The sequence below is a fragment of the Oncorhynchus tshawytscha genome, linkage group LG19, assembly GCF_018296145.1.
Source record: "Oncorhynchus tshawytscha isolate Ot180627B linkage group LG19, Otsh_v2.0, whole genome shotgun sequence".
Taxonomy (NCBI): Eukaryota; Metazoa; Chordata; class Actinopteri; order Salmoniformes; family Salmonidae; genus Oncorhynchus; species Oncorhynchus tshawytscha.
Window position 1 is genome coordinate 12,074,610 of NC_056447.1, and position 11,776 is coordinate 12,086,385.

Genomic DNA, 11,776 nt, shown 5'->3' on the forward strand with positions numbered 1-11,776 from the left:
CATCTTTCCCTCAATCCTGACTAGTCTCCCAGTCCCTGCAGCTGAAAAATACCCCCACATCATGATGCTGCCACCACTATGCTTCACCGTAGGGTGGTACCCCAGATGTGACGCTTGGCATTCGGGCATTCAGGCCAAAGAGTTCAATCTTGGTTTCATCAGACCAGAGAATCTGGTTTCTCATGGTCTGAGAGTCTTTAGGTGCCTTTTGGCAAACTCCATGTGGGCTGTTGTGCCTTTTACTGAGGAGTGGCTTCCGTCTGGCCACTCTACCATAAAGACCTGATTGGTGGAGTGCTGCAGAGAAGGTTGTCCTTCTGAAAGTTTCTCCCATCTCCACAGAGGAACTCTAGAGCTCATTCAGAGTGACCATCGGTTTCTTGGTCACCTCCCTGACCAAGGCCCTTCTACCCCCGATTTCTCAGTTTGGCCGGGTAGTCAGCTCTAGGAAGTCTTGGTGGTTCCAAACTTCTTCCATTTAAGAATGATGGAGGCCACTGTGTTCTTGGGGACTTTCAATGCTGTAGAAATGTTTTTGTACCCTTCCCCAGATCTGTGCCTCGACACAATCCTGTCTCAGAGCTCTACGGACAATTCCTTCGACCTCATGGCTTGGTTTTTGCTCTGACATGCACTGTCAACTGTGGGACCTTATATAGACAGGTGTCTACCAATCCAGATCATTTCCAATCAATTAAATTTACTACAATCAAGATGTAGAAACATCTCAAGGATGATCAATGGAAACAGGATGCACCTGAGCTCAATTTCAAGTCTCATAGCAAAGGTCTGAATAATAGGTAAATAAGGTATTTCTGTTTTAGATTAATACATTTGCAAAAAATTCTAAATACCTTTTTTCGCTTTGTCATTATGGGGTATTCTGTGTAGATTAATGATGACATTTTTTTCCCCCATCCATTTTAGAATAAGGCTGTAATGTGGAAAAATGTAATGGGTCCAAATGCGCTGTATGTAATGCTTATGAAGGTCATTGTTTTTAAAGTCCCCATTGACTCCATGATGAAATCACTGAGCAGTTTCCTTCCTCTCTGGCATCTGATTTAGGAAGGACGTCTGTATATTTGTAGTGAAAAGGTTTATTGATACACCATCCAAGTGTTATGAATAACTTCACCAATCTCAAAGGGATATTCAATGTCAGATTTTTTAAAATCAATGATCAATGTAATGGGGTCTTTCTAAGAACTAGGTTACCAGTGAAGATTTCCTACGCCTGACAACTTGTTACAGCTGTTTATAAGTCATTGATAGTAAATCTGCCATTTTGTTTCATGTCATTACATTAAGATATAAGGGGGGATGGACATAGCTATTTGATATAGCTAGTTGATTTAAAACCTATCATGGTTGGTGTGTTGATGGATTCGTCCAAAATTGTGTCACATAAAACATGACTATTGTGTCCTTGCATTTATGGTAGAATAAGTTGCCATTATATCATATTAAGCATTAATCAGTTACATTAGAGATTGAAGGTGAACCCTGTAAGAATCTTGGATCTAGCTGACAGTTTATTTTATATAGAGATCTCAGAAATGCAGTTTAACTACGTAACATTTTAGTGTCTCCTTATGTTATGAAAACAGTTTTTATGGGCACACAAATCCCCCCCCAAAAAATTATGCAATTGCAAAATTGAATGCTTCTCACTGAAAGAGTCACCTTACCTTGATACTTAAAACCTAAATCGATATATTGTCATTAATGTGGTTCTTCAATAATCATGCATAATACTTGTTGGATGCACAGTTGGTGTCAAACTGCTTAATTGTGCTGTGATCATTTCACATACCATCATCCAATCCAGGAAGGAATTTTCTGAATGACAGTCAAGTGAGGAACAGCTGTTGTGATGTAGCATCGCATGCGCTAACAGCCCAAGTGCTGAAAAAAAGCTGTTTGCGAGGAATGTCCAGAATATGTTGGGGTCTCATTCCTTACGCCAGTGAAGACAGTGGTGACTGGATCCATGTTGGATCTGATATCCCTAGCGCATTGATGTTGATCATCTGTTGCAGTCGGCTTGATTTACAGAAGGGTGTTGTTAGATTTAAGAGAAAGCATCAAGGTAATGAGTTCCTGTTTTCATACGTTAATTGTGTAGGATAGACTATTGCGCAACACCCAACACACTTCCTATTAATTATTCTGGATATTGTCACGGATCTCCTCCGTACTGTTGTTCATTTGTTCCCCAGCTCTGGAGGTCACGCCATCTAGGCATCACTAACTGAATTCATTACCACCAACCCCGGACTGTCTTGTCTCATTACGCACACCTGGCTCCCATTCCCCCTGATCAGTATGTGTATACACTACCGTTCAAAAAAATAGTATCCGCAAAACACCAGTCTCAAAGTCAACAGTGAAGTGGCGACTCCGGGATGCTGGCCTTCTAGGCAGAGTTCCTCTGTCCAGTGTCTGTGTTCTTTGCCCATCTTAGTCTTTTCTTTTTATTGGCCAGTCTGAGATATGGATTTTTCTTTGCAACTCTGCCTAGAAGGCCCACATCCCAGAGTCGCCTCTTCACTGTTGAAATTGAGAGTTGCGGGTACAATTTAATTAACCTGCCAGAATTAAAGAAATTCCACAAATTAACTTTTTATTTTACCCAGGAAGGCTAGTTGAGAACAAGTTCTAATTTTCAACTGAGACCTGGCCAAGATAAAGCAAAGCAGTTCGACACATACAGAGTTAAACATGGAATAAAGAAACATACAATCAATAATACAGTAGAAAATGTCTATATACAGCATGTGCAAATGAGGTAGGATAAGGGAGGTAAGGCAATAAATAGGCCATGGTGGTGAAATATTTACAATATAGCAATTAAACACTGGAATGGTAGAATATGCAGAAGATGAATGTGCAAGTAGAGATATTGGGGTGCAAAGGAGCAAGATAAATAAATACAGTATGGGGATGAGGGAGTTGGACGGGCTATTTACAGATGGGCTAGGTACAGGTGCAGTAATCTGTGAGCTGCTCTGACAGCTGGTGCTTAAAGCTTGTGAGGGAGATAAGTCTCCAGCTTTAGTGATTTTTGCAGTTCGTTCCAGTCATTGGCAGCAGAGAACTGGAAGGAGAGGAAGCCAAAAGGAAGAATTGGCTTTGGGGGTGACCAGTGAGATATACCTGCTGGAGCGCGTGCTATGGGTGGGGGCTGCTATGGTGACCAGTGAGCTGAGATAAGGTGGGGCTTTACCTAGAAGAGACTTGTAGATGACATGGAGCCAGTGGGTTTGGCGACGAGAACGAAGCGAGGGCCAACAAACGAGAGCATACAGGTCGCACTGGTGGGTAGTATATGGGGCTTTGGTGACAAAACGGATGGCACTGTGATAGACTGCATCGAATTTGCTGAGTAGAGTGTTGGAGGCTATTTTGTAAATGACATCGCCGAAGTCGAGGATCGGTATGATGGTCAGTTTTACAAGGGTATGTTTAGCAGCATGAGTGAAGGATGCTTTGTTGCGAAATAGGTAGCCAATTCTAGATTTAATTTTGGATTGGAGATGTTTAATGTGAGTCTGGAAGGAGAGTTTACAGTCTAGCCAGACACTTAGGTATTTGTAGTTGTCCGCATATTCTAAGTCAGAACCGTCCCGAGTAGTGATGATGGACGGGCGGGCGGGCGGGCGGATGCGGGCAGCGATTGGTTGAAGAGCATGCATTTAGTTTTACTTGCATTTAAGAGCAGTTGGAGGCCACGGATTGAGAGTTGTATGGCATTGAAGCTCGTCTGGAGGTTAGTTAACACAGTGTCCAAAGAAGGGTCAGAGGTATACAGAATGGTGCCGTCTGCGTAGAGGTGGATCAAAGAATCACCAGCAGCAAGAGCGACATCATTGATGTATACAGAGAAGAGAGTCAGCCCGAGAATTGAACCCTGTGGCACCCCCATAGAGACTGCCAGAGGTCCGAACAACAGGCCCTCCGATTTAACACACTGAACTCTATCTGAGAAGTAGTTGGTGAACCAGGCGAGGCAATCATTTGAGAGACCAAGGCAGTTGAGTCTGCCAATAAGAATGTGATGAGTTGAAGGCCTTAGCCAGGTCGATGAATACGGCTGCACAGTAATGTCTCTTATCGATGGCGGTTATGATATCGTTTTGGACCTTGAGCATGGCTGAGGTGCACCCATGACCAGCTCGTAAACCAGATTGCATGGCGGAGAAGGTACGGTGGGATTCGAAATGGTCGGTAATCTGTTTGTTAACTTGGCTTTCGAAGACCTTAGAAAGGCAGGGTAGGATAGATATAGGTCTATAGCAGTTTGGGTCTAAGAGTGTCACCCCCTTTGAAGAGGGGGATGACCGCGGCAACTTTCCAATCTATGGGAATCTCAGACGATACAAAAGAGAGGTTGAACAGGCTAGTAATAGGGGCTGCAACAATTTCGGCAGATCATTTTAGAAAGAGAGGGTCCAGATTGTCTAGCCCGGCTGATTTGTAGGGGTCCAGATTTTACAGCTCTTTCAGAACATCAGCTATCTGGATTTGGGTGAAGGAGAAATGGGGGAGGCTTGGGCGAATTCCTATGGGGGGTGGAGGGCTGTTGATCGGGGTAGGGGTAGCCAAGTGGAAAGCATGGCCAGTCGTAGAAAAATGCTAATTGAAATTCTAAATTATAGTGGATTTATCAGTGGTGACAGTGTTTCCTAGCCTCAGTCCAGTGGGCAGCTGGGAGGAGGTGCTCTTATTCTCCATGGACTTTACAGTGTCCCAGAACTTTTTGGAGTTTGTGCTACAGGATGCAAATTTCTGCTTGAAAAAGCTAGCCTTAGCTTTCCTAACTGCCTGTGTATATTTGTTCCTAACTTCCTTGTGAAGTTGCATATCACGGGGGCTATTCGATGCAAATGCAGAACGACACAGGATGTTTTTGTGCTGGTCAAGGGCAGTCAGGTCTAGAGAGAACCAAGGGCTATATCTGTTCCTGGTTCATTTTTTAAATGGGGCATGCTTATTTAAGATGGTGAGGAAGGCACTTTTAAAAGAATAACCAGGCACCCTCTACTGACGGGATGAGGTCAATATCCTTCCAGGATACCCGGGCCAGGTCGATTAGAAAGGCCTGCTCGCTGAAGTGTTTTTGGGAGCGTTTGACAGTGATGAGGGGTGGTCGTTTGACCGCAGACCCATTACGGACGCGGGCAATTAGGCAGTGATCGCTGAGATCTTGGTTGAAAACAGCAGAGGTGTGTTTGGGGGGCAGGTTGGTCAGGATGATATCTATGAGGTTGCCCGTGTTTACGGATTTGGGGTTGTACCTGGTGGGTTCATTGATAATTTGTTTGAGATGGAGGGCATCAAGCTTAGATTGTAGGATAGCCGGGGTGTTAAGCATGTCACAGTTTAGGTCTCCTAGCAGCACGAGCTCTGAAGATAGATGAGGGGCAATCAATTCACATATGGTGTCTAGGGCACAGCTGGGGGCAGAGGGTGGTCTATAGCAAGCGGCAACGGTGAGAGACTTGTTTCGGCAAAGGTGGATTTTTAAAAGTAGAAGCTCAAATTGTTTGGGTACAGACCTGGATAGTAAGACAGAACTCTGCAGGCTATCTGCAGTCGATTGAAACCCCGCCCCCTTTGGCAGTTCTATCTTGTCAGAACATTTTATAGTTAGGGATGGAAATTTCAGGGTTTTTGGTGATCTTCTTAAGCCAGGATTCAGACATGGCTAGGACATCCGGGTTGGCAGAGTGTGCTAAAGCAGTGAATAAAACAAACTTAGGGAGGAGGCTTCTAATGTTAGCATGCATGAAACCAAGGCTTTTAAAGTTACAGAAGTCAACAAATGAGAGCACCTGGGGAGTAGGAGTGGAGCTAGGCACTGCAGGGCCTGCATTAACCTCTACATCACCAGAGGAACAGAGGAGGAGTAGGATAAGGGTACGGCTAAAGGCTATCAGAACTGGTCGTCTTATGTTCAGAACAGAGTAAACGGAGCAGGTTTCTGGGCGCAATAGAATAGATTCAAGGCATAATGTACAGATAAAGGTATGGTAGGATGTGAGTACATTGGAGGTAAACCTAGGCATAGAGTAATGATGAGATAGATATTGTCTTTAGAGATATTTAAACCAGGTGATGTCACCGCATATGTCAGAGGTGGAACTAAATGGTAGGTTAAGGCATATTGAGCAGGGCTAAAGGCTCTACAGTGAAATAAGACAATAATCACTAACCAGGACAGCAATGGACAAGGCATATTGGTATTAGGGAGAGGCATGCGTAGCCGGGTGATCAATAGGGTCCAGTGAGTGGTTCGGCTGGCTGGAGACACGGCGATTCAGACAACTAGCAGGCCTCGGCTAGCAAGCTAGCAGAAGGGCCTTAGAGGGACGTCTCATCGGAGGAAAGTCTATTTTATCCTCCGCGTGCAGTGACGTCGATAGACCAGTCGGGATGGATTAGTAAGGTTCCGAGTAGCAGAAGGGTCCAAGTCCAATTGGCAAAATAGGTATAGTGGCCCAAGAAATTGGCTGATGGATCTATACCGCTAACAGTCCAATATACTCTAGACAGCTAGCGGGCCGCGGCTAGCAGATGGGCATTCAGGGGACGTCGCTATGTAGAGGCCAGTTGAGTACCCCCTCGAGCAGATTACGTCGTAGTCCAGTCGTGAAGGATCGGCGGGGTTCTGTGCCCCGTACCGGCAGTAGAAGGTGTCCGGGTATTGTAGCCCAGGAGTGGCTGATGGGCCTCTTTAGCTAGCCAGGAGAAAGGGCCTAGCATGGGCTAGCTCCAGGCTAATTGGTGCATGCTTCGGGACCAATTTTAGCCGGGGTAGTCACTCGGATAGCAGCTAGCTAGCTGCGATGATCCAGGTGAAAATGTCCAGAGCTTGCGGTAGGAATCCGGAGAGAAAATAGATCCAGTATGCTCTGGTTTGAGATGCGTTGTACAAACTGGTGAGAGTTTTCCGAGCTAAAGGTTAGCTGATGACCACTAGCAGTGGTTAGCTGACTAGTAGCTAGTGAGCTGGCTAGCTTCTGTTGGGGGGAGTCCAGATTTGAGGTAAATAAATATACTTTAGAAAAAACAGATCCACACCACATTGGGTGATGCGGGTTGCCGGAGAGTATTTTGAAGTTTAGGTTTAGTAAAAAATATTTAAAAAATATGCAAAGAAAAATATATATACATGGGGCACGACAAGACGAAGGACAAAGACGTCTGACAGCTACTCCATTTTGGATAAGCATACCTGTTAATTGAAATGCATTTCAGATGACTACCTCATGAAGCTGGTTGAGAGAATCTCAAGAGTGTGCAAAGCTGTTATCAAGGCAAAGAGTGGCGTCATGACATTGCCCTCTTTGGGTACAGCGAGCACCCCTCCCTCTGCACCAGCCCTTTTCTATGCACCATCCCCCTACCCCCCTGTCTCCTACACCCAGGCTGCTGTGGTCAGAGAGAGGTCGTGAATTTCTTCCACCTCACAGAACTTGAGGTCTGAACATTTATGTTCTGGAGAAGGTATAAAAGATTTGTGAAGAATCCAGCTACGAACTGGTCCGTTTGGTACAATTTTGTGAAACTCATGGGAGAAATACGGCCCTATTACCATAACGCTGTTTATATAATAGCCTCAGTAATGAGGCTTGCATCTAATTGCTGAACAGGATGAATGAGGAACTATTTGTGAAATTACGGGATGCTATGTAATGGCTTAATGTGAGAGAATTGTATTTCTGTGTAAAGTTTCACTTATGTCACTGGCACGCCCCCATGAACACAGCCAGGACATGGCGTCATGAGACAGCCTTTTTCTGCTCTTCCGAATAAAACCCCCACCTTGAGAATTTCTCAACAGACCATGTTTCTCTCAATTACGAGAGGACAAAGGTTGCAGACCAGCTTACCTCGAAAACGAGAGGGCCAAGGTTTGAGACCAGACTGCTGAATCTTTTAACCATCCCATGTGGTTAAACTCTTAGACTATAGATACCGACAGAATAAGAACAAGTCTTTGATATTAATTACTAGTCTGCAGCTAGGAATTCGGTATCATTGAACGCGAAGACCGTCAACCGCCGAAACATCTATTCTATAACGACATGAATGAATGTCACTCTGAACTATCCAGTCCAACCACGACAGAGAGAGAGAGGACGGACAGACTCTCCAACAGAAACTAACTTTTCAACAGAGATCCCGACGACACACTGAGCGTAAATATATATATATTATTCCCGAATGAGTGAGCGTTCATGTGCAAAGGATTAGCATTTCAATTGTTATAATTATCAACTGTGCGTTATCTTATCTCAGTCGACCCTCACTTCCCTTTTGTACACCAAGCCGCGATGCCAGTTTATCCCACTAGAGAAACTCCGTTATCATTTCCTTGTAACGATCTACTGTTTGTTTATGCATTTCTGTGAATTACTTAGTAAATAAATTATTTAAGACAATTGATGTAGTGAAGACTGGGTTCGTGCAGATACCCAACAATTTTTGACGTTTGGAATGAGACTAACGTGAGGTAAAGAAGAATTCATTAATCAGAAAACAAATTGATCAGATATTAAAATATCTGAAAAGTTATATTACAAAGTTATACTTTTCCTAATCTGAATATTTTTCTTGGTGCCCCAACTTCCTAGTTAATTACATTTGCCTGATGAGTTAATCACGAAATGCTAATTACAGAGAATTTTGATAAAAACTATGTCTTCCGTTAATGACAGTAGACACGACAGTGGCTACTTTGAATAATCTCAAATAAAGAATATATTTAGATTTTTTTAACACTTTTTTGGTTACTACATGATTCCATGTGTTATTCCACATTTTTGATGTCTTCACTATTATTCTACAATATGAAAAACGCTGGAATTAATAGGTGTCCAAATTTTTGAATGGTACTGTATATTTACAAAATACACTGCTCAAAAAAATAAAGGGACACTAAAATAACACATCCTAGATCTGAATGAATGAAATATTCTAATTAAATACTTTTTTCTTTACATAGTTGAATGTGCTGACAACAAAATCACACAAATTATCAATGGAAATCAAATTTATCAACCCATGGAGGTCTGGATTTGGAGTCACACTCAAAATTAAAGTGGAAAACCACACTACAGGCTGATCCAACTTTGATGTAATGTCCTTAAAACAAGTCAAAATGAGACTCAGTAGTGTGTGTGGCCTCCACGTGCCTGTATGACCTCCCTACAACGCCTGGGCATGCTCCTGATGAGGTGGCGGATGGTCTCCTGAGGGATCTCCTCCCAGACCTGGACTAAAGCATCTGCCAACTCCTGGACAGTCTGTGGTGCAACGTGGCGTTGGTGGATGGAGCGAGACATGATGTCCCAGAGGTGCTCAATTGGATTCAGGTCTGGGGAACGGGCGGGCCAGTCCATAGCATCAATGCCTTCCTCTTGCAGGAACTGCTGACACTCCAGCCACATGAGGTCAATCATTGTCTTGCATTAGGAGGAACCCAGGGCCAACCGCACCAGCATATGGTCTCACAAGGGGTCTGAGGATCTCATCTCGGTACCTAATGGCAGTCAGGCTACATCTGGCGAGCACATGGAGGGCTGTGCGGCCCCCCAAAGAAATGCCACCCCACACCATGACTGACCCACCGCCAAACCGGTCATGCTGGAGGATGTTGCAGGCAGCAGAACGTTCTCCACTGCGTCTCCAGACTCTGTCACGTCTGTCACGTGCTCAGTGTGAACCTGCTTTCATCTGTGAAGAGCACAGGGCGCCAGTGGCGAATTCTCCAATCTTGGTGTTCTCTGGCAAATGCCAAACATCCTGCACGGTGTGGGGCTGTAAGCACAACCCCCACCTGTGGATGTCGGGCCCTCATACCACCCTCATGGAGTCTGTTTCTGACCGTTTGAGCAGACACATGCACATTTGTGGCCTGCTGGAGGTCATTTTGCAGGGCTCTGGCAGTGCTCCTCCTGCTCCTCCTTACACAAAGGCGGAGGTAGCGGTCCTGCTGCTGGGTTGTTGCCCTCCTACGGCCTCCTCCACGTCTCCTGATGTACTGGCCTGTCTCGTGGTAGCGCCTCCATGCTCTGGACACTACGCTGACAGACACAGCAAACCTTCTTGCCACAGCTCGCATTGATGTACCATCCTGGATGATCTGCACTACCTGAGCCACTTGTGTGGGTTGTAGACTCCGTCTCATGCTACCACTAGAGTGAAAGCACCGCCAGCATTCAAAAGTGACCAAAACATCAGCCAGGAAGCATAGGAACTGAGAAGTGGTCTGTGGTCTCCACCTGCAGAACCACTCCTTTATTGGGGGTGTCTTGCTAATTGCCTATAATTTCCACCTGTTGTCTATTCCATTTGCACAACAGCATGTGAAATTTATTGTCAATCAGTGTTGCTTCCTAAGTGGACAGTTTGATTTCACAGAAGTGTGATTGACTTGGAGTTACATTGTGTTGTTTAAGTGTTCCCTTTATTTTTTGAGCAGTGTACATAAACTCAGCAAAAAAGAAACGTCTTCTCACTGTCAACTGCGTTTACTTTCAGCAAACTTAACATGTGTAAATATTTGTATGAACATAAGATTCAACAACTGAGACATAAACTGAACAAGTTCCACAGACATGTGACTAACAGAAATGGAATAATGTGTCCCTGAACAAAGGGGGAGTCCAAATCAAAAGTAACAGGCAGTATCTTGTGTGGCCACCAGCTGCATTAAGTACTGCAGTGCAGCTCCTCCTCATGGACTGCACCAGATTTGCCAGTTCTTGCTGTGAGACGTTACACCCTACTCTTCCACCAAGACACCTGCAACTTTCCGGACATTTCTGGGGGGAATGGCCCTAACACTCACCCTCCGATCCAACAGGTCCCAGACGTGCTCAATGGGATTAAGATCCGGGCTCTTCGCTGGCCATGGCAGAACACTGACATTCCTGTCTTGCAGGAAATCACGCACAGAACGAGCAGTATGGCTGGTGGCATTGTCATGCTGGAGGGCCATGTCAGGATGAGCCTGCAGGAAGGGTACCACATGAGGGAGAAGGATGTCTTCCCTGTAACGCACAGCGTTGAGATTACCTACAATGACAACAAGTTCAGTCCGATGATGCTGTGACACACCGCCCCAGATCATGAAGGAACCTCCACCTCCAAATCGATCCTGCTCTAGAGTACAGGCCTCGGTGTAACGCTTATTCCTTCGACGAGAAACGCGAATCCGACCATCACTCCTGGTGAGTCAAATCCGCGACTCGTCAGTAATGAGCACTTTTTGCCAGCCCTGTCTGGTCCAGCAACAGTGGGTTTGTGTCCATAGGCAATGTTGTTGCCGGTGATGACCTGCCTTACAATTGGCCTACAAGCCCTCAGTCCAACCTCTCTCAGCCTATTGCAGACAGTCTGAGCACTGATGGAGGAATTGTGCGTTCCTGGTGTAACTCGGGCAGTTGATGTTGCCATCCTGTACCGTTCCCGCAGGTGTGATGTTCGGATGTACCGATGCTGTGCAGGTGTTGTTACACATGGTCTCCCTGTAGCGCTATCTTAGGCATCTCACAGTATGGACAATGCAATTTAGTGCCCTGGCCACATCTGCAGTCCTCATGCGTCCTTGCAGCATGCCCAAGGCACGTTCACTCAGATGAGCAGGGACCCTGGGCATATTTCTTTTGGTGTTTTTCAGAGTCAGTAGAAGGGCTTCTTTAGTGTCCTAAGTTTTCATAACTGTGACCTTAATTGTCTACCGACCGTCTGTAAGCTGTTAGTG